The sequence below is a fragment of the Musca domestica genome, unplaced genomic scaffold, assembly GCF_030504385.1.
Source record: "Musca domestica strain aabys unplaced genomic scaffold, Musca_domestica.polishedcontigs.V.1.1 3, whole genome shotgun sequence".
In the NCBI taxonomy this organism is placed as follows: domain Eukaryota; kingdom Metazoa; phylum Arthropoda; class Insecta; order Diptera; family Muscidae; genus Musca; species Musca domestica.
This window is the reverse complement of record NW_026712299.1, coordinates 13,156,993-13,183,660: the sequence shown is the minus strand read 5'-3', so window position 1 is coordinate 13,183,660 and position 26,668 is coordinate 13,156,993. Positions and strand designations below refer to the sequence as shown.

The following is a 26,668-nucleotide window of genomic DNA, read 5'->3' as shown; positions in this document are numbered from 1 at the left end:
TCATAATAAAAGTTAAAATAATTGCATTTCCCAGTTTGGTATAAAGGCGAGAAAAAATATTTATATTTATTAAAAAAAAACTGGAACTAACTTCATGAGCAGAAAATAAATATGTGTATTTCACGCAAATTGTGAAAACCAAAAACGCTTTGGTTTTGTAGTTTTTTTTTTTTTTTTCTCTGCTATTTGTTTAACAAAAAAAAGTGTCACATTGAAATGAACCGAACGGAAAATAAACGCACAAATCGAATCAAATTTAAAAATTCATAAAAACGGGACAAAAAACAAAAACGAGAACCAGAAAAAAGTGTAAACAACATCACCACAACGCATTCGAATAAAAACTAAATTTAATATGCCACATAAACGACAGTCTAACCACAATACAAAATGCTAGCAACACCAGCGGCTTCGGCGGCGGCAGGAGCAGCAACGACAACCGCAACATCATCTGCAGCAGGCGCAGCATCGGGAACATCATTAATAACTCCACCCTCTCCCCCTTTTCCTGATCACTCACTCTCTCTCTCTCAACTTCTAGTAACCAATAGCACCACAACAGGCTCAGCCAGAAAAAAAAAAAACAACACCAACATTTAGGGCACATAAAACTCTTAAATTATGACAGCAACATGGACGAGGGGACGTACCGGCATAACTCCCATCCAATCCAATCCAGAGTAAATACCAAATGTGACAAAAAGAACAACACCAGGACAAAAAAACCAAACACACATTCTGAACCGAAACTACTATAAATGACAAGAAAAAGATAATTTTTTATAAAAATGTATGTTTGTGTCCATGGATGAATGCAGTATTCATACGTTTGTGTGTGTGTGACTGTGTTTGTGCGTGTGATATTTATGTGAACACGTTTTATGTTTGTTTGTACAAATTAATAGCACGATATGCAACTGAAGTTATGCTACAGAAGGGGGACACAGATAATCTGTTCTAGCAAACAAATTAATGCCACAGCATTATACGAGGGGTAAATCGGAAAGAAAGGAATACAGAACACGGAATCGACTGAGCCTATTGAAAGGGTGAAGAAAATTCAATGAGGACTCAATATTAAGGGAAATGTGAATTAAATTCGAAATAGTGCTCTTTCATCGAATTGTATTATACTATTTCAGTACTTGAACCTACATTGAGAATATGAATTTGTAGTCACTTCATAATAATCACGCTACAAGTCGCAATTATGGCCTCACGAAATTAAAAATTGAAATAGAGTTATGGTCAGAGTCGGATATGGATGGTCGCATAATATTTAGGGGTTGAAATGACCAAAAACTGAAAAATTTCCTTATTTTAGAGTTGCTCTTCAGGTCGCAATCATAGACCAATCGACGCGGGGCTAGTGCTTAGGACTGGGCAGAAGTCTTCCAATTTGGATGATCATTGGGTAATATTTAGTGTGTGAAATAGACCACAATATTTGTGCTAAATAAAAGTCAAAATTTCCATTAATATTTTTAATCCCGGCGAAATCACAAATACACGAAAAGGTCAATTATGATCGTTACGTAGATGCCGATAGTAAATAGATCAAATTTATATAGCGAACAACATACAATCTATATATACAAAGGAAGGGGATGTAAGCTAGAGTGCCTATATCTCAAGAATGTCTGGACCGATTTTGACAAATTTTGTCAATTTTGAATGCCATCTTGGAATAAAAGAGTAAAATCAGACTTATGGGTTATATGGAGAATAATTTGTACAAAATATGGGTCATGTGGATCAACGTTTTTATAAAGTCTCCCCCAACATAGGATTATACCACAATTATTTTCTGAATATTATCTATATTTTTATACCCTACACCACAAGGTATCAAGGTATCAGGGTATTATGTCTTTGTGCATTTGTATGTAACAGGCAAAAGAAAACGAGACAGACCCAAACTTCCTTTTGATGATCTGCATAAAATCAAATTCTGAGTCGATTTATGCATGTCCGTCCGTCTATCTACGTATTTCCAGGCATTTATTGTCGGATTCAGATGAAATTTCTCACAAATAATTTGTTTTACACAGGAACGAACTCTATTGAAATTTGAGATAATCGATCAAAATTTAGATATAGCGCCCATATATATCTTCGTCCGATTTGCCTTTTATTGTGCACCAAATATGTAATATTGGCCCGAATAGTATGGAATTTTGCACATACAACCAGATTAGGCCTGAAAATAAGTATGCCAAATTTAACGGAAATCGGTTCAGATATAGCTACAGCTTCTATATATATTGTTCGTCCGATTTGTTATTTGTGCCCTCGGCAGCCTTACTATGATGCTCTCTGTAACAACGATATGCGGGGAAATATATCAAATACAACTCAGATATACCTTTGCTAAATTTTATCGAGATCGGTTCAGATTTGGATATAGCTCCCATATATAACTTCGTCCGATTTACCTTTTATTGTGTACCAATATTTGTCCAAATGGGAAGAAATTTGGCACATACGACCGAATTGAGTCTAAGACTTTCTTTACTGGTTTAGGTTGAATACTATTGATAGCCGTAATATATCAAAAAACCTATCGGTTGTAGAATTATGACATACATTGTCCCTGGAACTCAGTTCTTGGCCTATGAAAAAGTGAAATAAGATCTTTCGTAATGGAAACAAGTTAAAATGTATAATTGTTTTTGTATCATGCACCACAGAATGGAGGGTATATTAAGTTTGTAATTCCGTTTATAACACCTCGAAATACACATTTTAGACCACACAAAGTATAAATATTCTTGATCAGCATAAAATTCTACACCGATTTAGCGATGTCCGTCCGTCTGTGGAAATCACTCTAGCTTCCGCACAAAATGAAGTAGGTTCATAAAATTTTCCTGGAATTGTTTCAAATGTCGTATTTAGAGTTCGTAATGGGTACTACAGTCTATGACAGAACATTGCCTCTGCAGGTCCACGTCAAAAAGGTGTTTAAAAGCATCAATAACAGTCAGAAACATCAAGATTCGTACAATAAATTTCAGTTAGTAGAGCTTTCCGATTTAAAGGCAGGAAATTTACAAAATTCCTTTCGAATAATTCTGTTAGATTTGAAACCAATATTTTTCAAAAGTTAGGAATCGGTACTGGATATTTCAAATCCAAAACTCTTTCCTAGCATAAAGAACATTTTATATATTTCAGTTTTATGTATGTTTTTGATCCATTTTATTTCTGCCATGCAAATGGATAGCCGAATTTATGATATTGAAATGCCAAGTAACAACAAATTTGAATATAAAGTGCGTCTGAAACCTTTTAAATACTGTAAAATGGGTGTTACTGTAATATTTAGACAATATTGAAACACTTTACATGTATATGTGAAATCATATACGTAACCGGACCATTATATGTCAGTATCGCGGATATATTCTAACCGGTGAGTAAATTTAAGTTTCTTTATGGTTTTCATACCACGATTGATCATAATTTTATTACAACCCTCTTACATTACAACTCCAACTAATTGCTTCCCATAATCTATAATCGAAAAAAAATACAAAAAAAGATTTCTTCTCGTCTAGTTTTCTTATTTTTTCACCCAACTAATTAATGAACAAATGTGTAAAAGTAACAAAAAAATATTATTTTTTCGTATATTGACTTTTATTTAAACCATAAAGCGTAGCTTCCTTTTTAATGGGCTACCCTTTTGGGATATGTTGTCTGTGACATTGTGTCATAGGGACAATTAAAATTACTGTCTCGAAGATCAAAAACAAGCGATATGCCATACTTTATGGCTGATGTGTCTACAGATTCAAAATGACAAGTAACAAACTCACGCTACATGTGTGTGTGTGTACACATGTAAGCATATTGGATAAGTTTACCTTAGTTGTTCGGTGCTTTGGGATAAAATGCATAAGGGCTTAAATTAAATTTACAGGGGTATATTCTATATTGATTGTAAGTGGGTCTCCCAAAAGTCGTGTTTGAATTGACTTCGGTACATCTGAATTTTTAAACAATTTAAGAAGCAGTAAAATTACCCTCCACCATTTGGAATGTATTTAGAAATTTTCAAAAAATAAAATCCTTAAAAATTCTCTTAAAATCTTAAAAATACCGAACATAGCCGTTATATAGGGGACCCACACAGGCAATGTTTGTTACAGGCTTTTACCATATTATAAATGGGTATTATGTAGCATCTTCAAAATACCGTATCTAGGGAGGTACCGTTATATCCGAGCTATACGAAGACCTGGACCTGCATAGACAATTTTCTGTAACAGGCAGTAGCATCCATTACGAACTTAAAATACGACATCTCAAACAATTTCGATCTAAAATCGTCAAAATACCGAATAAAGGGGGGCTATACGAAGCCGTGGACCTGCACAGACAATTTTCTGTCTTAGGCTGTAGTATCCATTTCGAACTTCAAATACAAAATTTAAAAGAATTCCGGTGTATAATGTCGCTAAAATCATCAAAATACCGAATATCGGGAGTTACGTTATACGGGGGCTATACGAAGACGAGGGCCCGCACATACAATTTTCTGTCTTAGGCTGTGGTATCTATTTCGAACTTCAAATACAAAATTTAAAAGAATTCCTGTGAATAATGTCGCTAAAATCATCAAAATACCGAATATCGGGAGGTACCGTTATATGGGGGCTATATGAAAACGTGGAATTACATGGCCCATTTACAAACATAACCTGCCTACTGGCAAAATAAAAATGCGTGCGAAATTTTAGCCTTCTATCTCAATTCATTCGAAATATAGCGTGATTACAACAGACAGACAGACAGACGGACATAGCTAAATCGACTTAGAATTTCGAGGAGTTACAAACGGAATGACAAAATTTATATACCCTCCATAGAATGGTGGAGGGTATAAAAATAGGGCTGTTAGGTTCTGTTTCAGAGCTGCAAAAGTTCTAAAGTTTTTACTATGATAACCGACTTTCCCTTTATGATATGGAAAAAATGGGAAATTAGTAGATTCTTGCAGGTTCGGGAACAGAGCATTAATATTTTATATTTGTAGGAAAATTTGGCAACCGAGCTCTTAAATGTTTAGAACTACATTTCTATGAATTATAAATTATATCACTTTCCAAGCCATGTTATGTACAAAGCTTTGATCCTATTAAAGAGAAGACTCTCTTTTTGCTGGCCAGTTTTTCGTATTAATTCTCTTTGCATTACAAACGACCGACCCCATTTGCTTGTATTCATTCATCTACCTATGTGAGTTTGCAGTAAAAAAAAAAAAAAAAAAACAAAACATCTAAAATTGTTTTGTTTGCCAACAATCTGGCTTATAAGACTACACGTCAATCAAAGTACTTTTCCTACGAAAAAAAGAACAGTCTTTTATAACTTGTTACATTGTATAGCTAGCAAGGTATATATGTCTTTATGGGTGTTTGTTTGTAAATTTAATTAAAACCATGACTTTGAAGTAACGTTGCTTTTCTCCTCTCTAGGTGTGCAAATTTGTGTGTGTGTGTTTGGTTATTCATTCTCCTCCCCTCCAGCCCCCTTTATCTACTGAAATCTTTGAGATTTTTGTTTATCCTTTATAAATTATAAAACCAGAGATTAGAAGCTATTGTTATCTATGCTTGTATTAGTTAGCAAGACACACAAACACACCAGTATAGCCAACACAGTATGTATTCATTCTCCGATAGCCTAGAAGTTATGCTAAGCGTCCGTCCATGGTGATCAAATGGAAATAATGCATTGGATTTGGTAATGATGACGTGCATAAAATTTCTTTCAAAATGCACAATATTAGAATTCACACAATAACTTCAATATCCTTTGGCAGGATAGCAATAACAACAACAACAAGGGAGCAACAAATATTGGGGGAACACACAAAATTGCAAAGTCAGTTTGTGCATAGAATTTTTTTTTTAATTTAGTATTTTGTTGTTGCCGTAACTAGATCATGTAATATTTGTTCGAATAAAAAAGGAGGATGATATGAATACAGCTTCTCACTTTACTCATGGTAACAAAGGAGAATTTCTAATAAAAAATTATAATTGTATACCAAAGTAAAGAAAATTTATGAGGGATATTAAATTGCATTTTCTTTTTGAATTTATAAATAATTCCTTGAAGTGAAATAAATCCAGAATGACACATAATATACTTCATTCAGTCACAATAAACTCATTTATAAATTCAGAATTATTAATAACGATTTCCGCAAATCATGCATTAAGGAAAGATTGATATTTGGCAACTAAGAATTAATTTTATTAAGCAAGATATTGTAAAGCTCATATTCCAATAATTGTGCGAAATTAGAGATTAGCGAACTAGCAAAAGTTCAAAATTGAAAAGTTGGGAACAATTCGTGGAATATATCGCCACAAATTGACCTTTACCAAGGTAAAGATTTATATAGAAATTGTATAAAAATGCCTCTCAAATTTCTGGCATAAAGTATTGCTGACTTTTGGCATCATATAGAGCATAGTAGTTCCTTATGAAAACCTACATTTCTCTGTGAAGAGTTTTTTTATATCCTCCACCATACATAGTATAATTTTTGATCATCGTAAAATTCTAAGACGAAATAGGCCTGTCCATCCGTCCGTCTGTCCATCTGTTGTAATCACGCTGAAGTGAACATAATTACGATATTGGGTATTTTGATGATATTAGCCAAATTTGTCAATGGTTTTGTCTGAAAAATCCGCACAATTAGTTCCATCTGAGTACTTTACTCCCTGGGAGAGTATTGTCTATATCGGTCCACGATATCGTATAGCCCTCATTAAAACGGTAGCCCCGTTTTTAGGAACATTGTTCACCGGAATTGTTTCAAATTTTGTATTTCGAGTTCGTAATGGGTACTACAGCCCCCCATATATCGGTACCTCTCTATATTCGGTATTTCGATGATTTTAACGACATTATTTACCAGGATTGTTTCAAATGTCATATTTGAAGTTCCTAACTATGACAGAAATTTGTGTATGCAGGTCCAGGATATACGTTCGGTATTTTTCTTATATTCGGTATTTTTACGATTTTAACAAAATTTTTAACGGATTTTTATACCCTACAACACTATGTGTTTGGGGTATTATAAGTTTGATTGGGCCAAAAATTATGTAACACCTCGAAATATTGGTTTCTCACATAGGAAAGTATATATGGATCTTTCTACCTCGCCGAGCTGAGTAGATCTAGTTATGTATGTCAGTCGACCCGTCTGTCCATGTTAGTTTGTAATTACTCTACAGGTCGGAATTATGGCCCGATCCTCACGAAATTTAGTATGGAGGTGGGGTTAAGGTCAGAATAGAACCCTATTTCTTTTGGAGATGATCGCATAATATTTAGGGGTCGAAATGGACCAAAAACTGAAAAAATCCTGATTTTGTCAATTCAGAATGAAAGTACAAAATCTAAAAAAATCGCATAAATAGATTCCAATAATGATGTTAATATAGATTTTGAAATATTATGTGACATTTTTTTTTTTCATTTTTTCATATTTTTTATGGCATGCGATTTTTTCAATTTGACTTATAATATTGAAGTGTATATTTCGTATTTTTTTACTTTTCAACACAGGTTGGGGTTATTATTATATACAGATTGCAATTATCGTCCGATCACGAAAATTTTCACGAGGGTAGGGTTAGGCTCGGAAGGGCTAGGCCTATTGTTTTCAAAGATGCCCGTAATATATTAGGGGGTTGAAATGGACCAACAACTAAACTTGTCCTGATTTTGCAGCCGTTATAAAGGTCATATATAGAAACCAAAGGACACGAAATCTAGCGTAAAGTTAGAGTTTAGGACAGCGGATGGAATGGACCACTACTTTTGTGTGAAAAAATACCAGCATTACTTAAAGGCGACATCTGAAATACACAAAAGGAGAACTTCTGGCTTTTTATGATGATTTCGTTGACGAATATAGCCAAATATCGTAGACAAGCAAATCATATAGATGAGTCTAAATTTGGAGGTACGGAGGGGCTTTTTTGCTCTTGGAGATGATTGCAAAATAGTTAGGGGTTCAAATTAACCAAGGACGGGGAAGAATTGTAGCAGTTTGGATGACAATTGGATTATATTTAGCTGTAAAATGGACCAGGAAAACTGACAGCACGACAGAGTGCGTAAATATTGGGCAAATGTCCCTGTTCAAAATGCTAAGGGTAATATCTGGGCTCCGTAACATAATTTGAAAAGCGAAATCTTCCAAAGTGGTTGAGGACATAAAGGGGCTTCTAGCATATTGTAGTGTTGTAGGGTATCACATGGTCGGCTTCGTACAACTATAGCCTTTGCTTACTTGTTTTAATTATTTTTTTTTTTTTGCTCTTTTTTTTTTTGGACAAAAACTTCATAACATCTCCAAATATTGGATCATGTAGCTCCTACCTCGTAGAGCTGAGTTTATCCAGCTATGTTTGCCTAACAAGCTATGTGTTTTTTCCGTACGCCCCTGTAAATATGTAATTACTCTACAGGTCGCAGTTATGGTCCGATCCTCACGAAGTATTGCATGGAACTAGGTTCAGGGTATGAATAGAATTCTATTGTTTTTGGAGATGTTCGCAAAATATTTTTCTACTTTTTATACTTCCAGACAATATTAATTTTTTAGGGATTTCCTTCAAGGACAACAAGCCACCTGAATGATTTCAAGGACTACAAGATAAAATGGATATTATTTAAAATATATGGCGCACAAAAAAAATAGAAATCGGACAAAGATATGAATGGTACTTATATCAAAATTTGGACCGATTACAACCAATTTCAGTAGAGTTCATAATCTGTACACTATGATACAGGGTATTGCATCTGTGTACATTTGCTTGTAACATGCAGAAGGAAAGGAAATGGACCCACTGTGACGAATGATATAAAGATTTCACATTCTGAGTCGATTTATGCATGTCCTTCTGTCTGTCCATATTTTTTGTAAACAAAGTACATATCGAAATTTATGGTATGATTGAGAAAAAGTATTCACAAATCATTTTTTTTTTTTTGGCCCAAGGACAAACCCTATTGAAATTGGTGATAATTGGTCCAAATTTCGATATAGTTCTATATTCCATATGGTAACTATTCCAACCAGAATAGATTTCAAAACATCCGTCCGAATTCAGCGTAGAAGCTAGAAATTCATTGAATTGGGTCAAAATTGGTTCTTTTATAGCTTCCATAAATATCTTTCATATTTCTTGGTGTTTAATCCCTAACATTAGTAATATGCACTCAACAACAATGGTTTATGGTGCCAGATATTACATACAAAACTGAAATACCTATCTCAAAATTGTATCAATATCGGTCCAGATTCGGATACAGTTTCCATACACATTATTATATGACTTCACGTGTATTGTGCATCAAGTGGTTAATTAATAAATTCAGCCCAAAAGCAAGTACTTAAAATTTGTGAACATCGATTAAGATATAGCTGAACTAGTACTAACTACTTAACGGATTGAAAGAGTCTTTGTATACCACAATCACTTATATTCCGTACTTTGATTTTTTCAATATTATTCAAATTTCCGGAATGTCCAATATGATTACCTTCTTCCGCATATTTTCACCCCATTTATGCCAAAAAGCCGAATTTTGGTTCTAATGGTCTTTCTTCTGGAATAAATTTGTGTCTACCATCATATTCAGTATATTGATGGTTTTGCTGGAAGTTAGGAATTATTGGCTCTTTTGAGTATCCGATTTTCAGAAACTACATATATCGATCTTAAGTAAATAAAATCCTCATAAAATAAACAAGTAATAAAGCCTTAAGTTCGGCCGGGACGACTTCGAACGAATTTGGCAAAAAAAAAAAATAATAATAATAATTATAATACTTAAATCCGCTTAGAATTCTGTTAAAATCTTTAAAATACAGAATGTATCCGTTGTATACGAAGACGTGGACCTGCATTATAAAAATCATAAAAATACCGAATATAGGGAGGTACTATACCAACTTCAAATACCAAATTTCAAGCACTTCCCATGAATAATGTCGCTAAAATCATCAAAATACCAAATAATGGGAGGTATCTTTATATGGGGGCTAAACGATGACGTGGAGCTGCTGAAACAATCTATCATAGCTTCTTCAAATAACAAATTTGAAACCATTCCGGTGAATAATGTCACTAAAATCGTCAAAATATCAAATTTCGGGAGGTACCGCTATATGGGGGCTATACGAAGACGTGGACCTGCACAGACAATTTTCTGTTTAGGCTGTAGTATTCATTACAAACTTCTTCTAATACGAAATTTGAAATAATTCCGGCGAATAATGTCGCTAAAATTATCAAAATACCATATATAGGGAGGCACCGTTATATGGGGGTTATACAAAAACGTGGACCAACATGGACCATTTTAAATACCAAAATATGTTAGAGTAAAATTTCATCAATCTTCTTCAATTCGTTCGGAAGCTAGAGTGATTTCCACGGACATCGCGAAATCGACATAGAATTTTATGCTGATCAAGAATATATATACTTTTTGGGGTCTAAAATGTATATTTCGAGGTGTTACAAACTGAATGACAAACTTAATATACCCTCCATACTATGGTGGAGGGTATAATATTGCTCTATCGTGGGAAAATGTTGCTTTATCGGGAGCTACCTCCCCATAGTAAATGAAAATTATGCTTTATCGGGAGGTACTGAAATATGGGGCTAGTGGAAAACGTGGACCTATACAGACAATGATCTGCCACAAGAGATATAACCCATTTTGAATAAATATAAAGAGATTAAATTTTGAATACTGGTATAGAACAAACATTTGTCATTTTGGCTCATTCCTTATCACCATCACAAAAATTCAAAATAATCCAAAAAGTAATCAATTTGGCTACGACATCGAAACATTTACATCAAGCTTAGGTCAAATGTAAAAATTGGGAGTATCTACCCGCTGCCACTTCTCACAAAAATGCGAAATTATTACCGTTCGATTCATCATCGTGTATTCCCCACAGAAGAACTAAATTTTGAGGAAGTAATAATAAAAATTAAAAAAAAAATCTGTAGTTAGTTCTAGATTTTTTTTTCGAACAATAACAATGATTCTGCACAATATGGGATCTGGTATTTAAATGGGATATACAACCCCTCCCACAAAATGTCAAAGATTCCCAAGTATATCACACTTAGAGCAATCATATGTTTAGAGTATATTTCGGTCCGCAAAACCGACTAATACTCGATATTTCATCTGAATTCGTATTTAGTCAATCTAAAAACCAAATTTAAATATTATTTTTTGACAACAGACCAAATATCCATAGTATGGTCGTATAGTCGTCCCCGTATGTCTTCTCCCTTTCCTTATTCGTATATATACGTTTATCCTTATAAAATTTATCGCACCAGTGCATGCGGTATCAAATTATACAATAATTAAATTTTACGCAGTAAAACATTTAGACAAAACACACGCACACACATGCATGCATATAATTTTAATATTTGTATAATAAAATCGTAAAATTTGAATGTTCCTCTCCAAGATATTCAAATGAGATTTTATTAGAAGGCGCATTTTCACAATTCCCAACACCAACACGAGGGTAACATTTGTCGCGTAATCCTCAAGAAATCTAATTCTAAACGTACTTTAGTGAGGTAGGACCTCAAAAAATTGCCATTAAAAAGGTCTCAAATCTAAAGACAGTGCAATGAAATCTGAATGGCATGTAATCTGTGTGTGTGTGCGGGTGTCGCCGTGTGTGTTTGCTACACACTTGTCATTTTATTATATCTGTCTACACAACTTTGGTGACACTTAGCAAAATGTATTTTATGTTTTATCAAAATAATAATTTTCATTTTGCCCTTGTCTCGACATCGGAGCAAGATTATATTCACTACGTGTGTGTGTGTGTGAGTGAGTGTGTCCCATCTCATGTTGGGGCGAGCTGTCTGTCGCGCCGTTTTCAAACTGAAGATATTAATATTTTAAATAAAATTTATGACATATGTTCACTTGTCATTTTATCCGCTGTTTCAGCTTTAGCTTGATCAAGTAAGAAATATACATGTGTTTGTACGTATGTTGGCGGTAGTGTATTCTTTAGCGGTGATCCGAAAAATATGTGTGTCTGTCTGTCCCTCGACTGGTACGTACATAATTCCATGTGTTAGAGTGTGTTTTTTATTGGAGGCGGTCGGGACGACACACCCTCATATATTCATATATGTATGTATGCGACAATTGATTTATGTTGTAAACACTTGCCTTAGGCCAAATGCTACCCCAAAACGAAAGCAGATGATGAAGACGGCTGAAGTAAAGAGTCAAGGAGTTTGAATGCAGGCACAAATGTTAAATCAAACGGAAAAGGGGAGACAGTTTTTTTTCTCTGGTTTTGCCCCTAAAATGTTTTATGAAGGAAATAAAATTGTTTATGATTTTCTTATCGTTTTCGTTTATAATGAACCCAGGGATAGCAGGAAATCCCATCAGCAATATAATCCTATCATGCAAACATATTTCAGAAAAGAAAAAATTATTGAGTTACTTAATATATATTTTGAAATATTAAGATAAAGAAGAGGTGTATATGTTTAAGTAAATATTTAAAGTATTTTGGAAGGGTGTATTGGCGTGTCATTTAGTTTGTGACTCTTTGAAAAAATTTGTCAGGATTGCACAAAATTGATTCAGGCATATCAATGAAATGATAAAGAATTATACGCCAAAATACATTATTAAATCAATTTATAACCGAAATATGTATTCGAATATTGAATATATACGTTCAAAAACTATTTAAAATTTTTATACCCTCGACCATAGTATGTAGGGTATATTAAGTTTGTCATTCCGTTTTAGACCCCACAACGTTTATATATTCTTGATCAGCATAAAATTCTATGTCGATTTAGCGATGTCCGTCCGTATGTGTAAATCACTCTAGCTTCCGAAGGAATTGAAGTAGATTGTATGTATGTTATGTCTGCAGGAGTTTTGGTATTTAAAATGGGCCATGTTGGTCCACGTCTTCGTATAGCCCCCATATAATGGCACCTCCCGATATTCGGTATTTTGATGATTTTAGGGACATTATTCACCGGAATAGTTTCAAATTTGGTATTTGAAGTTGGCAATGGATACTACAGCCTAAGACAGAAAAATGTCTGTGCGGGTCCACGTCTTCGTAAGCCCCCATGTAACGGTACCTCCCCATTTTCTTCTTTTTTTTTTTTTTTTTGAGAATTGCCAAATTCGTTCCAAATGGTGGAGGGTATTCAAAGTTCGGTCCGGCCGAACTTACAGCTTTTTTACTTGTTTGGTTTTTATTCTCTCCACCATTGTAGAAGATAAGAGAAATATTGCCTCAGCAACACCTTGATATAAGGAATGAGGCTAAAATCTTCAATTTTTGCATATTCGTAACTTTGAGTGGGCGATAATGCGATATATTTGAAATTCGTAGTATAATGTATTTGAAACTGTGTTTAGGTTTAATATTCTATAATTTTCGGTAAAGTTTATAGATCTCCAGCTAAAAACTGAGGCTTGAATCTTGAAATTTAAAATCAGTAATGAAAGATCAAAAGTCGGGTGGGACCGAATATATGATACCCAAATATCATTGTTGTGGAGCGCATATTACGCATGTGAGGGACTTAAAACCCCAAATAGGATGAAACATAAATATGGGAGCTATGGCTATGCCTGAGCCTATCGTCACCAAAATTTGAAGCACTTGCTTTTAGGCAGAATTCCGTTGGAAGTGCCAAAATGCAGACAATTTTGGGCTGATATTAGCCATTTAGTGCACAAAAACCCTGATATAGGATATGGGAGTTAAATCCAAATCTGAAGCGACTCTGACAAAATTTTAAACGCTAATTTCTCAGCTGTATCTGATACCTGGTTCCAAGGTTTAATATTATGGAGTGCATATTATGTATGTGAGGGAAATAAAACCCGAAATCGGATGAAACATATATACGAAAGCTGCAGCTATATCTGAACATTTGGACTGATATTGGCCATTTAGTACACAATTAACCCGAAGTCGGTTGAAGACATATATGAAAACTATAATACTTAAATTTGAACCGATTGTCACCAATTTCAATAGCGTTCGTTCTAGTGCCAAACAAATATTGTTAGGAAAAATTTCATCTTAATCGGATAATAAATGCGACCTGCATTTTGTTCACAAAAATACATGGACTGACAGGCATAAATCGACTCAGAAAGTGATTCTATAAAGATCCTCAAAATAAACTATGGGTCTATTTCGCTTCCTTCTCCAAGTTGCAACCAAATGCACGAAGACATAATAGCCTTACCATTATGTGGTTTTGGTATAAGAATGCATTTTGTGGAATAAAACTGGTTCGAAAAGTAAAGAAGCGACTTGATCGAAGCCCGCGTCGCAGTAACCAAAAAATGTCTAGTGAGCTAAATATATCACAATATTCCATTCGGCAAATATTGAAAAATGAGCTCGGGGTATAGCCATTGAAATTCCACCGCAACAGAAAACCAGTAAGAAAAGCTCAAAAGTCGGGCGGGGCCGACTGTATGATACCCTACACCACTATGCATATTTAGTAGAGCTCTCGTAAAAAGGTTTATACAGGGCATTTCAGAGCTCTATGAGATATTTGGTACAAAATCATAATCTATCTAATTCTAGCGTGCATTTTACGAACTATAGCTATCTCTGAACCGGGTTTCTCCAAATTTGACGTATTAGCTTCTAGACTGAATTCGGTCTTATGTACGAAAATTCAGGTGATTTGGGCTGATATTGACCATTTAGTGCACATTTAACCCGAAATCGGATGAAGATATATATGGGAGCAATATCCAAATCTGAACCGATTTCGATAAAATTTAAAACAGCTATTCCTGTGCTCCATCTTATACCTGGTACCAAATATCACGGTTGTAGAGTGAATATTACGAATGTAAGGGACATAAACACTAAATCGGATGAAACATATATATGGTTGCTATATCTATATGTGAACCGATTTTCACTAAATTTGATATACTTGCTTCTAGGCTGAATTTGGTCCGATGTACTAAAATTCAGTCCATTTGGACATATATCGGCCATTTGGTGCACAATTAACCCGAAATCGGATGAAGATATATATGGGAGCTATATCCAAATCTTAACCGATTTCGATAAAATTACAAACAGCTATTTCTGTATCTTATATCTTATATCTGTATCTTACATCTGCTACCAAATATCATTCTTGTGGAGTGCATATTACGAATGTGAGAGGCTTAAACACCAAATCGGATAAAACATATATATGGGAGCTATAGCTGTTTCTGAACCGATTTTCTCAAATTTTCAAATTTGTTGTATTTGCTTTAAGGCTAATCTTGGTCACATGTGCCAAAATTCGGGCCATTTGGGCTGATATTGGCCATTTGGTGGTCAATTAACCCGAAATCGGATGAAGATATATATGGGAGCTATATCCAAATCTGAACCGATTTCGATAAAATTTAAAACAGCTATTTCTGTGCTCCTTCTAATACCTGGTACCAAATATCACGCTTGTGGAGTGCATAGTAGGAATGTGAGGGACTTAAAGATCAAATCGGATGAAAGATATATATGGGAGCTATAGCTATATCTGAACCGATTTTCTCCAAATTTGATATACTTGCTTCTAGGCTGAACTCGGTTGAGTGTGCCAAAATTCAGGTAATTTGGACTGATAGTGGACATTTGGTGCACATTTAACCCGAAATCGGATGAAGATATATATGGGAGCTATATCTAAATTTGATCCGATTCTCACCAATTTCAATTGGGTTCGTCCTTGGGCCAAAAAAATATTGTTCGGAAAATTTCATCTCAATCGGATAATAAATGCGACCTGCATTTTGTTCACAAGAATACATGGACAGACGGACGGACTCAGAAAGAGATTCTATGAAGGTTCTCAAAAGTAACTATGGGTCTATCTCGTTTCCTTCTTCATGTTACAAACAAATGCACAAAGACATAATACCCTTACCACTATGTGGTGTAGGGTATAAAAATAGACTCAAAAGAGCTAAAGAGTTGCTTCGCTTGGACGAAAGTGGTGAACTGCCGAATTTGGATTTCTCCGATGAGAAAACATTCGTTGTCCGGCAGTTTGTAAAGAAACAAAATGATCGAGTTTATTTGCCAAAGAGGTCAGCTGTAAATGTGTACCTTCGGTTGGCCACCAGAACTCAAAAAAAGGGACCGGCCATGGTGATGGTGTCGCTCTCCGTTCGTATTAAACGACCGTGCCATCAGAATAAATTCCGAATATTATTGCGAAAAAATTGAGTGGAAGGTATATTAAAGCATTGCACATGCAAACATTTTGGCTGCATATCCTCATAAGTAACTTTGGGTCTATCCAAAATATCCTGGACCTATATATATATATATATATATATATATATATATATATATATATATATATATATAATTCTCTTTCAGAGGGTTAAGTACTCACAAAAAACTCCTTGTAAAAAATTCGTGGCTAAATTTTTCGAAATTCCAAATATTGGGGGCTACCCTTCTATGGGGCCAATACGATATCTTGGACCATATAGCCCATCTTCGAACTTGACCTGCCTGCAGACAAAAGACTGATCTGTGTAAAACCATAGCTTCCTATCTTAATTCGTTTTGACTCTAGCGTTATTACAACAGATGGATAGACGGACGAACAGCGCTAAATCGTTGCAGAATTTTACGCAGATCAAAAATATATATTTTGTTATTATTTCGATGAGTTACACTTCGAAATGAAGAACTTAATATACCCTCCATACCATGTATATTGAAGGGTATAAAGAACGACGGATCTGGCCTGGCCTATTTAGATTACCTCCAGATATTATCTTTGCAAACACCTTGCATCGGCATCTCATATTTTTAGCTCTACTTTCAAACTGGGGTTTCCCGTAATTTTGGGAAAAAAAAATTATTTTGTCTTAAAATGTCATTGTTTTTTATACCCTACACCACATAGTGGTAAGGGTATTATGTCTTTGTGCATTTGTTTGTAACATGGAGAAGGAAACGAGTTAGACCCATAGTTACTTTTGAGAACCTTCATAGAATCACTTTCTGAGTCGATTTACGCATGTCAGTCCGTCTGTCCGTCCGTCCGTCCGTCCGTCTGTCCATGTATTCTTGTGAACAAAATGCAGGTCGCATTTATTATCCGATTGAGATGAAATTTTCCAAACAATATTTTTTTGGCCCAAGGACGAACCCTATTGAAATTGGATCAAATTTAGAGAATCGGATCAAATTTAGATATAGCTCCCATATATATCTTCATCCGATTTCGGGTTAAATGTGCACCAAATGTCCACTATCAGTCCAAATTACCTGAATTTTGGCACACCCAACCTAGTTCGGCCTTGAAGCAAGTATATCAAATTTGGAGAAAATCGGTTCAGATATAGCTATAGCTCCCATATATATCTTTCATCCGATTTGATCTTTAAGTCCCTCACATTCCTACTATGCACTCCACAAGCGTGATATTTGGTACCAGGTATTAGATGGAGAACAGAAATAGCTGTTTTAAATTTTATCGAAATCGGTTCAGATTTGGATATAGCTCCCATATATATCTTCATCCGATTTCGGGTTAATTGGGCACCAAATGGCCGATATAAGTCCAAATAGACTGAATTTTAGTACATCGGACCAAATTCAGCCTAAAAGCAAGTATATCAAATTTAGTGAAAATCGGTTCAGATATAGATATAGCAACCATATATATGTTTCATCCGATTTAGTGTTTTAGTCCCATACATTCGTAATATTCACTCCATAACCGTGATATTTGGTACCAGGTATTAGATGGAGCTGTTTTAAATTTTATCGAAATCGGTGCAGATTTCGATATAGCTCCCATATATATCTTCATCCGGTTTCGGGTTAAATGTGCACTAAATGGTCAATATCAGCCCAAATCACCTGAATTTTCGTACATAAGACCTAATTCAGTCTAGAAGCCAATACGTAAAATTTGGAGAAACCCGGTTGAGAGATAGCTATAGTTCGTAAAATGCACGATAGAATTAGATATATTTTGATTTTGTACCAAATATCTCATAGTGCTCTGAAATGCCCTGTATAAACCTTTTTACGAGAGCTCTACTAAATATGCATAGTGGTGTAGGGTATCATATAGTCGGCCCCGCCCGACTTTTGAGCTTCCTTACTGGTTTTTTTTAGCAATTAAGAAACACATGTCCATTTTTTAACAAAGCCAAAATAAAACAGCACCATCCAATTTAATGAAATTATATTAGAAGGACATTCAAAGTTTACTACAACACACCATGAATCTCCCCAAAAATAAGCTCTACTCATGCATTTCTTTGCCGACATCCCAATTACATCCATTTAACTTTTAAATTACGGACCAAAATAATCTCATTTTCATTCAAAAATATTTCCGAATTTTTAAATAACTCATTAGTCAGCCAAGGAACCAACCGTTCAAACACCCTCCCTCCCTCCTCTTGGCAATAAAATCTCGAATTATATATATGTTTCATAACCTTAAATCCACCCGCTGAAATTCAAGCTGCTGCTGCCTGCCTGCCTGTCCATTTGTTCCTTGTCTTATTATTTTATTATGCAAATGGCAATCGCTCTCCTTGTCCCGGTTTTTATGCGTTTTCTGTTCGAAATTATTGGGCATTTGTTGTCCAATTTTAATGAAACGCGTGCATACAACAAATTAAACGTAAAGGAATACCCGCCAACAATGCGTGCTTCGCAAATCGTTTAACAATAACAACAATGCAACAGCAACAACAAACAGCTGAAAGAAGAACATATACAGCAAACAATGAAATAATTATTTCAAGCAATGAGAGAGAAGGAACGAAATATTAATGCCTTGGCCCATTATAATGAAAGCGAGGGCATTATGAAGGAAGAGAGGTATAAGAGAGGAAGGAGTTGACGGGGGCCGGGTGGCGGTGAGGTTAACAATAATGATTATGCGCCGAGTAATGATGAAGTATTCAACATCACAGTTTCAACAACAGCTGCAATTAATTTGCTATTTCTCTGCCGGCTATGTGGCGAATGTCACGTGTATTTGCTGTTTATTTTATTATTGGAGGGCAACAACAACAAAAATAATAATTATTTCAATTATTGGGATGGATGGAATATTGGTCGAATTCTTTATTAATTTAAAATGGGCATTCGCAGAGCAAAATGACTGAATTCTCCAGATGAGCCTTTAAGACAATCGCTTTTGAAATCAAGGCCGGTAGTCTAAAGATGATCATCACATCCACCCTATGTTTTATAGCTGTGTCAACATTGGCAAAAACTGCACATGTTCTGTGCATCATTGTTCAATTCGTCAGTTGTTCGTTCTTCAACAACACTCACACACACACACATATACCCACATATGTGCAATTTGTTCCCGCACCGGCTACGTACGTTCCTACGTGCATTTTATTGTCACAGTAAATAAACATGTGTGCGTGTTTGTGTGACATTCATTGCATTGCTTGCATTAAATGTAAACAATAAAGTGTCAAATAATATGCATATGTTTCGATGTGTGTGTGTGTGCGACTCACAGACGCGAACACATCAAGTGGATTAATGTCAACAATGCCGGGGCAAATAAACAGGCACCGTGACCTACCACCACCAGCCAGCCAGCCAGCCACCTTGCATTGCGAAATAATTTGCATTTTATGCAATGTTAAATATTTGATGTTCTTTTCTGTTTATTGTGGTGCATATTGTCCTATTTGTGGTTGTTGTTGTTATTGTTATTATTATCATAAGTGTTTGCGCAGTTGTGATTGACAGATATTCCGTAGTTATGTCGGTTTTGTTTTTCATGCCTCCTTTAAATTTAAAATGGAATATTAAATTTTAATATTAATTCTTAACCATGGCATGATAAGGTTTTGGTTAAGTCTCGACGGAGAATAAATAAGATTTACCACATTTTTTCTGGTTAACAATTTAAAAAACAATAGTTATTAAATATATATCTATAAATATTTTCAGTACCTACGAATACCCGGCATACCCAGAAATGCAAATCGAAAGCCTTTCGGACGGAAATCCGAAATCCGAATGTAGGGTATAACAAGTAAAAAAACATTAGGTTCGGCCGGGCCAAACTTTTAATACCCTCCACCTAGGGTAAAAGAAACATTAGAAGAAATATGGCAAAAACCATTAAAATTCCGAATATCGGGAGGTACCGTTATATGGGGGCTACACCAAAACGAGGACCTGTAATTACAATGTTTCGCCACACGAACTAGGACCCATTATGACCAACAAATACCAATTTTCAGACAAATCCGTGAAAAAATGTTGCAAAAATCATCAAATTACCGAATATCGAGAGGTACCGTTATATGGGGACTATACCAGAACGTGGACCGATATATCTCATTTTCAATACCAACCATCCTAGACACAATGCAAATAGCTCTGCTAAATTTTCTACGTCAAATAATGTGGGCTGTATCGTAATTTCAACAGACAGACGGACAGATAGACGGACAGAGTGACAGACGGACAGACAGACGGACATAGTTAAATCGATTTAGAATTTTATGCTGATTATGAATATATACACTATATGGGGTCTAAGACGAATATTTAAGGATGTTATAAACGGAATGACAAAGTTAATATACCCTCATTTCCAAGGTGGAGGGTATAAAAATTATGTTCACAAATTGAAAAAAGGCTGAATTCCTCCTGGGTATAATCTTTGATTATTAGTTATACCCTACAACACTATGTCTTGGGGGTATTATAAGTTTGATTGGGACAAAGTTTGTGTAACACCTCGAAAATATTTCCTTCCTATCTCGCCGAGCTGAGTCGATCTAGCTATGTATGTCCGTCCGACTATCTATATTAATTTGTCATGGAGGTGGGGCATAATAGAAGCCTATTGCTTTTGGAGATGATCGCATAATATTTAGGGGTTGAAATGGACCAAAACTGAAAAATTTCCTGATTTTGTAATTGCTCCACAGGTCGCAATTATAAACCAATCGAAGCGGCAGTAAGCATGGGACTAGAGCTTAAGGCTGGGCAGAAGCCTTCCAATTTTGATGGTCATCGGGTAATATTTGGTGGGTGAAATAGGCCATAATATTTGTATTAAAAAAGGTCTAAATTTCCCTCAAACCGCGAATATTTTTAGTCCCGGGGAAATCACAAATAGACGAACAGGTCAATTCTGACCGTTACGTAGATGCCGATTTTAAATATATAGGATATATATAGAGATATATATGCAATGTATATATACAAAAGAAGGCTAGACTGATTTTGACAAATTTTGTCAATTCAGAATCCTGTCATTAAAGTATAAAATCTAAAAAAATCGCAGAAAAATATGCCAATAATGATGTTAGTTTAGATTTTGTAGTATTTTGTGACATTTTCTTTCTCATAACTTTCGCATGCAATTTTTTCAAATTGACTTATAATATTGAAGTATTTGTTTTGTAATATTTTTTCACCTTACAACATAGGTTGGGGATATTATATAAGTATTTGCAAATATCGTCCGATCGTCAAGAAATTTTTCACAAGGGTAATGTTGGGCTCAGAAGGGCTAGACCTATTGTTTTCGTAGATGTCCGCAATATATTAAGGGGTTGAAATGGAATAACAACTAAAATTTTTCCTGATTTTGCACAAATAGGAACCAAAGGAGACGAAATCTCGCATAAAGTTAGAGATAAGGACAGCGGGTAGAATGGACCACTAATTTTGTGTGAAATAATACCAGCATTACTTACAGGCGATATCCGAAAAGGCGGACTTCGGGCTTTTTGTGCCGATTTTTTTGACGAATATAGCCAAATATCGTAAACAAGCAAATCATACAGATGAGTCTAAATTTGGAAATACGGAGGCGCTTCTTGGTTCAAGTATACCAACAGAAAAACTTCCTGATCACAAAATTGAAGCCAATCGACACGCCTGTGAAGAGAGTTAAGGACAGGGAAGAATTTAACATTTTGGATGACCATTGGATTCTATTTAGCTGTAAAATGGACTACAACAACTAACAGCCCGACCGAGTGCAGAAATATTGGGTAAATGTCCCTAGTCAAAATCCTAATTTCAATAGCGAAATGAACATAATGGGGCTTTTAACATATTGTAGTGTTTAGGGTATAACATAGTAATATTCGCGGTGTAATGGAAAATTTGAATTTTATTAAACACAAATGTTATGATCTATTACATCAACTGAACATTACCCGATGACCATCAAAATTGGATGGATTCTGCCCAGCCCTAAGCTCTAGCCTCATGCTAATTTCCGTTTCGATTGGTTTATAATTGTGACCTGTAGAGCAACGGCAAAATCAGTAAACTTTTCAGTCCATTTTAACCCCTATATATTATGCTTCTATTCTGGTTCTAGCCCCACCTCCATTCTAAATTTCGTGAAAATCGGGCCATAATTGCGACTTGTAGAGTGATTTCAAATTAACAATGACAGACGGACGGTCATACATAGCTAGATCGACTCAGCTCGGCGAGATAGGATGATTCATATATACTTTCCTATGTGGAAAATCAATATTTCGAGGTGTTACATAATTTTTGGCCCAATCAAACTTATAATACCCCCAACACATAGTGTTGTAGGGTATAACATAGCGTAGGGTATCATAAAGTCTGCACAGTCCGACTTTGGCCCTTCTTTACTTGTTTTCTACTTGATGTATACAAATAGCATTAAACTTCTTTTCAGAGAGAACAAGTTTAGGACCGAATAATCTACAAAAAATTCCAATATAAGCCTCGAAAAAAAACTATATTTCTTAGTATAAAAATTTTTAAGAAAATTACATTGAAAATTTCGAATCAGAATCAAAATCTGCAATAATTCTTAATCCTTTCTGGTGAAAGTATTAAAGGAAGAAATATCCTACACCAAATGTTATTAAGAGTCTTTGAACAAAATAAATGTGTAAACTTAGGATGTACCCTAAAAGCATTAAAATTTAGGTTTATGAAAAATCATTTTTTTATCTCTGATAAATTTATCAATTTTTCCGAATTTCCAGCAAATTTTCTTAAAATTTTATTGTGCACCATGTTTCTGAGGTGTGTCAAGTATCGGCTTGTCGATCAAAATCCCAAAAGCAGCTCGGATTCCCAGGCCAAACTTCGTTGGCTAGATGCTTGACCATATACAGGTGAGCTTCAATATTTTAAACTACATTTGGCAGCATACGCAATACAAAGCTTTTAAATTTTTGTAGGAAGCTTGGAAGTACTTCAGTATGTTTGGTTTAAAAATGGGTCAAGTGGATCCATTACTTAGAAATTTCACAAAGTCTCCCATACCTGGAATTTGACGACTTATATACACACTTATAATGTTACTTCTAAATTTTCGATATTTTTGCAGTCTCAACGACTATTTCTAACGGAATGCGCTACGATTTAGGATTTCTTGTATTTCCCATGGTAGGCAACTAAACCTGCAACATACCTTTATAAAGGTCTATCTTTTGGCATAAGACCCATATAGCGGTGCTGGCAAATCCACATTTGAAGGTGAAATGTCGACTCCTTGAAATTATTATAAGCTTCGCCGTTTGGTATTTAAAAAATCACAACCATTCATTCCAAAAAAATTGTCTATAATTTTATATTAATAGCTATATCAGGTACTCATCCAAATCGTATTTATACGAGTTAGACGAGCCGATTTCTAAGCCTTTGATGTGATGACATTTGGTTTTAGGTCACGTACTTAAAAAAATGCTTCAATACAATTTGATGAATTGCAATGTTTATGGCTGGTATCTTTACTTGAATTACACTTCGGAACCCAGGAACTTTATTGGGTATTATATGTTTGCTTTGTCTGAGAAAAAAGAACTCATTTCAGATTCACCGGAATACAGTGTGGTCACATTTCCTATTTTTAGAGATTTACTATTCCAGCCCGATCTTTATATAAAATCAACCTCAAAAGGATGATCTAAGATCAGTGATTCTTGTTTTTTGCCATCGAAATTCCGATATGGCTCAATATAAACGTCTATTGGTATGAATCATTGTAGTCAATACATTAGACAGTCAAGTATGAATAACCTCTTTATCAAATTCCGAAAAATGTGGAAGTTAAGCCAATTTTTTGAGCGTTTTGTTTTTTTAGATTTTCCCTAGAAAAAAGAACAATAAACCAAAATTAAGCATCCATCTTAAAAAAAGTCACCCCCTTCTAAAAACTATTAAATATGAAGTCTCACAATTTCCTTCAGAGTTTTTCTTTTTTTTTATTGTGCTGCACAGCATCTTCAATATTTTTATGGCCCCGAGCTCTAATCGTTTTTATGGTATGCCGTAAAATGATTAATGAGTCAATTTTTTCATGTTTCTTTTCCCTTTTTATTCGTTTTTCACACTTCATATGCATTTTTTGCTGGTGTTGTTCATTTGTTGTGTTGTTCAAAATCTGATTTCCCCTATCCAAATACATCTGGTTCGGCTTTAGCTTGTAATATAAATGTATGTCGCCAGTTGCTCGTATTTTTTTTCTGGTTTCTTCGAATACCGGATGAGTGACAATGACAACGCCTTTGAAATTTTGAAGTATTTCTAAATGATTTTTTTATGCAATATATGATGTGTGTTCTTGTCTTCTAGTCTACAGCTTGACGAATTGGTAAAGGGGCAGAAACAAAACCGAAGAAAAAAAACCAAAGGAGAATAATAAATAAGCAAAGGAGAACAAAGTGTGAAAAACAATTTAACAACACTTTGCAGACAGAGAGTGATATGATCTGGGGTTTTTTTTCTGCATTCATTTTCTTGACAATTAATATGGGCAATGGACGGGAGGAGCCAAAAGAGGGTTATTAATGTGACACGTGAGAGGTGTCGTTGCTAAGAATAAAGAGAAAAAAGACGTATAAATTTGATATGACAAACATTTATATAATTAAAGCATAATCAAATAAAATTGTATTAAATATAAGTTTAATTAGATGAGCCAAACTTCGAAAAAAAAAATATATAATTTACTTCTCTATGAAACTTCTTCTTCTTCTTCTAAACTTTTGTCGAGAACTTTCGATAAATATACCGGACGGAGTTTCACCAAATGTGTAAAATTCGGTAGAATATGAATAAATATATTCAATTTGGGCCAATATTATATATACGGTGAGCAATAACCGTAAAATCGGATGAAGATGTATATAGAAGCTCTATAAAAATCTACACCGATCACGATAAAATTTGACAGAGTTATTTTCGAGCAGAATCTGATGCCGGGAATCAAATATCATTGTTGGGGAGTGCATATCGCGCATGTTAGGGACGTTAACACCAAATCGGGTGAAACATATACAGGGTGAGATGAAAAAACTGTAACAAATTTCAGACTGCTGTCATTTCTATGCCACTCGTCCGACAGCTGTTAAAATTATTCCAGTGACAGTTCATTATATTGTTTACATTTTGGTGCGAATTTTCCAGAAGATACGTTATTCGTGGTAGAATTCAAGCGTGATAGTGTGAAAACCACAAGTGGCTATCGTTAGAGCACTCCAGCATTTAAATGTGAATAAATTTTTTGTGTCTCGTACCATCGCTCGTTACCGTGATACTGGTAGCGTAGCCCGACGTCAAGGAAGTGGACGGAAGAAAATAGCAACATCAGCAGAAATGTTTCGAAAAGTTCGATTAAGTCGCTTCAATCGAAACCCGCGTCACAGTGGCCGAAAAATGACTCGTGAGCTGAACATATCGCAATATTCCATTCGCTTACTATTGGAAAATGAGCTCGGGGTAAAGCCACTGAAATTCCAAAGAGTGCAAGAACTTACAACGCAACAGAAGGAAAATGGACTCAAAAGAGCTGAAGAGTTGCTTCGCTTGGTCGGAAGTGGTGAACTGCCGAATTTGGTTTTCTCCGATGAGAAAAGAGGTCAGCTGCCAAAGAGGTCAGCTGAAAATGTTCACCTTCGGTTGGCCACCAGAACTCAAGCGCCGACCATGGTGATGCTATGGGCCGCATAACAGCCGATATATCAGCATAAATACCGAATATTATCGCGAAAATATTCTGATGGGTGTATTAAAGCCTTGGGCACGCAAACATTTTGGCCGGAGACCTTGGACATTCCAACAAGACTCAGCACGCGCCACCCAAGGATGGTTAGAAAATGAGATTCCTCGCTTCATTTCCAGCACACAATGGCCACTAAAATCTCCGGATACCAATCCGTTGGACTATTGTGTCTGGGGTATTTTGGAAAGCAAGGTTGCCACTAAAAAATACCAAAGTGCCGATCACCTCAAGCAAGCGCTTCGCCGGGAATGTGCCAAAATACCGCAGAGCAACATTTGGGCAGCGTGAGACGGTTTCATTGGCCGTTTGAAGGCCATAATTCGTGTCAAAGGTAACCAATTCGAACAAATCTAAACTTATTCTAAAATGTGATGCTATTTCCGACATTTTTTTGCTTTTATTCAAAAAAATGTAAGAAAAAATTTGAAAATTATGGCATATGACTCTGTTGCAGTTTTTTTTTTTTATCTCACCTTGTGTACGGGAGCTATATCCAAATCTGAACCAATCTT

At 35.2% G+C, this 26,668-nt stretch overlaps 1 protein-coding gene across 1 annotated transcript in view; it reads right to left on the bottom strand.

The window, feature by feature from the left end:
* LOC101901487 (uncharacterized) overlaps positions 1-26,668 on the bottom strand; it is a 115,705-nt gene that overhangs the window by 77,543 nt on the left and 11,494 nt on the right. The gene's annotated exons all lie outside the window — the stretch shown is intronic.